The following is a 4023-nucleotide window of genomic DNA, read 5'->3' as shown; positions in this document are numbered from 1 at the left end:
TTTATCTGGTGATGGAGTATTGTATATTATAATGCAATCTTTTATATCGGCATTATATAAAATTCTATCGAAACAGCTGTCGTAAAATTTAAATGCCATTTGCATATGTATGCCGCAAATCATGCCGCAAATCATGCCGCAAATCATGATGGAGAATTTTATGCTTCAAATCATGATGGAAAATCTGAGGAAAGCCTCAGTGCGATAAAAGAAGTACTAACACAATTGGATCAACGTACTACTGTATTCCTGATGGGTGACTTCAACTTCCCCAACATCAGGTGGTCTGAGGGCAACATAACCCTGGGAATGACTCTCAAAGAGCGAAACTAAGCAGAACATCTACTTGTTCTTACGAAAATGCGATTCATGGAGCAGATCATACTCTCTCCAACCAGGCACAAACATATCCTGGACCTCTGTTTTATAAACAATGAGGAAATTAGTCACAACGTCAATATATCACCGACAATATTCTCAGACCATAACATGATAGAACTGACAATGTATGGCCCGGAATTAACTAAAGATGAACTCTGCATAGATGGCGCTCAAACCCTATCCAGCTTAAATTTCTATGAGGCTGAATGGAAGTCAGTTGAGAACGGATACTCCAGTTGGACTGGCCTAAAAGCCTCTCTATGCAAGGCATAGATATGAAACTCAATAAACTCATGTCAATAATGCGAGCCATATGCATTAAATATGTCCCAGAGAAGAGAGCCAATATACACAAAAGCATCATTCCTCGAGACAGGAGAATACTCATACGGCGGAGAATAAAGATTACGAATCGTTTAAATAAACACCTCAATGACAGAGTGAAATCCCACCTAACAGAAGAACTCTTCGGAATTGAAAATAAACTCAAGATCTACCACGAAAAAGAAAGAGAAGAAAGAGAAACCAGGGCAGCCGAAAATATAAAAAGAAATCCTAAAGCCTTCTACACGTTGGTAAAGGAGTTTGCCTCAGTACGCTATGAAATAGGGCCACTATTTGGTAAAAACGGTTCACTAACTGCAGACCCGGGGAAGATAAGTGAAGCACTAAATAAACAATTCTGAAGTGTTTTCTCTCCTCCACTGGAAAATATGTAAATAAACAAGCCTGAGGAACTTTTCAATGTAACGAATTCCGAAAAGAGGCAGCCATCGATTACATCAACATATCAGAAGAGGATGTGATATCAGCCACTGATGAGACGAAATCAAACTAAGCAACGGGCCCAGATGGACTCTCAGCTGTTCTCTTAAACGCATGTAAGAAAGGTTCTTACAAAGCCACTACAGATACTCTTCCAGAGTTTCTTTGCATGTGGTAACCTTCCCAACATGCTAAAAGAGGGTATAATATGCCCTGTCCATAAAGGAGGGAGCAGAGCAGATCATCTCTCTGACCTCACAAGTTAGCAAGACAATGGAACGCATTGTCAAAAAGAGGCTGATCACGTTCCTAGAAGTAAAAAACCTTCTCACAAACACGCAACAAGGCTTCCGTACAGGGAGGAGCTGCCTCATACAGTTGCTGTAGCACTTTGACTGGGTACTGAAGCAACAGCTAAACCAGTCAGCTGTAGACGTAATAAACCTCGACTTTGCCAAGGCATTCGACAAGGTTGATCATGGCATAGTATGTCACAAGCTGCAAAACCTTGGTATTACTGGGAAACTGGGAGAGTGGCTGCATGATTTTCTGAAGGGCAGGAATCAGACAGTTGTAGCTAATGGTGCTCACTCTGAAGAGACACCAATTCTCAGCGGAGTCCCACAGGGAACTGTACTGAGACCACTACTATTTGTCGTGGCCCTCTCACACATGCCCTCCGCGGTACAGTCAGTCAATCTAACCAGTTATGCTGACGACACAAAAGTATCGCAGTATCTTCATTTTAAGAAGTCCAAGGAACCATACAGCGGAACTGAACTAGAAACCACATGGTTGCAGGGTGAACTGAGCTTTCTTCACCACGCCACATGTTAACAATTCCTATTTCACAAAGCGTAAAATGTCTTTTCCGTCTTTCTGATGATGCATATACCGCTTACGTTCTACTTAATATGAATTTTCGAAAAATTGCTGAAAGACAATAAAAGCTCCTTTTGATAGACGTCTAATCTGAATTTGACAAAAGCAAGAAAAAAAACACAAAAAAAAGACACAAAATCGACAGACATTAAGTCCTACATTTGACTGGAATCGATCCCATTTTTATGATTATTGAACATCGTTAATAACTACGATTGTCTGCTTTATTAACGCCTGGCTAAATTTAGTCTCAAGATAATTTGTTTAGGTTCTGTGCTTTCATTTGTACTTGTCCTTTGATTCCTTAGAGTGGAGCGATATTTATTCACTGAGGCGAATTAGTATACTCACTATGCCACAGTACACGTGTGTGCGTATGTATGTATGTATATATGTATGTATGTATGCATGTATGTATGTATGTATGTATGTATGTATGTATATATATATATATATATATATATATATATATATATATATATATATATATATATATATAGTGTGATAGATTAATGGATGGATGGATAGACAGATAGATAAGTATATACGTGTAGATGTGTTTTCACAAACACACATATACATATATATGCATATATGCATACATATACATATATAAAGATACATATATGCATATATATATACGTTTCTTAGATCAACTAGTCACATACACACACACACACACACACACACATATATATATATGCACATGTACAGGTGACAAATATATCCATATAAGTATATACTATGTGTGCGTATTTACACACACACTTACATTTATATATACACACACACATATCACACACACACACACACACACACACACACACCACACGTACACACTGATGCACAAGATATATACCTGTATGAGTACAAATGTGTGTGCCAGTAGATAGAGAGAGAGAGAGACAGACAGAGAGAGGGGTGGATTTACTACGGTGTACTTCAGAATGCAGACATACATATCTATTATGTATATTCAATCCGCAAACACAGATGCACTCAGTGACATCTGCACAAACAATGATCGGCGCACATAAGTACACTTGTATGTGTGTGTATATGTATGCGTGGGTATCTGTGTGTGTGTTTGAAAAAATAGAAATAGAAGGAATGATAAATGGAAGCTATATATATATATATATATATATATATACATATGTTTGTGTGTAAGAATGTAAATATATATGTGTGTCTGTGTAAGTGTATGTACTTATATAAATACTTCTCTCTCTACGTAATATATATATATATGTGTGTGTGTGTGTGGAGAGATGGAAAAGTATAACTATATATATTCATATATATATATATATATATATATATATATCTACTTGCATACATGCGTACACACACCAACATTCACAGGCATACACACACACACGCACACACACACACGTACACGCGCAAACATTCACACAAACATACACACACACACACTCTAAGTTATTATAGTCCTTTCCAGTCAGGTAATTGTGCAAGTCACCTAGGTTTCATCACAACTCACATCACATCTCTCTTTGTTTCACAATTTTTCAACTTCTTAATTCACTTCACTAACATCTCTTTTACACCTTCGCCATATGGAATTTTCTCTACCATTAAACACGTATTTATTGGAATTTCTGCTTTTTTTTTCCCCCCTTTTCTTCCCCAAAGCCGCCTTCTTCATGCTTTTTCTTCCACGAATCTCTTGCTTTCTTTGTCTCCCTTTCTCTGTCTCTCCATTTCTCTCTCACTCTCTCTCTTTGTCTAACTCTCTCCCTCTCATTCTATCTACCTGTTTCACTGCATGTTTGTATGTATATATGTGTGTGCGTGTGTGTGCATTAGAGGAATGCTATAACGGAACCCTAATCCGGATCCCTACATCCAGTCTTAGCTGTGTCCTTGGAACCTAATGGTCGACCAACTATAGCACTTACCCAATGTACCTATTCGTTTAGATCACAAGTGAACTAAGCCCCTCATATTCTATATATATATATATATATATAT

This window comes from Octopus bimaculoides, chromosome 3, assembly GCF_001194135.2.
Source record: "Octopus bimaculoides isolate UCB-OBI-ISO-001 chromosome 3, ASM119413v2, whole genome shotgun sequence".
Lineage (NCBI taxonomy): Eukaryota > Metazoa > Mollusca > Cephalopoda > Octopoda > Octopodidae > Octopus > Octopus bimaculoides.
The sequence above is the reverse complement of the archived record's forward strand: the minus strand, read 5'-3'. Positions refer to the sequence as shown.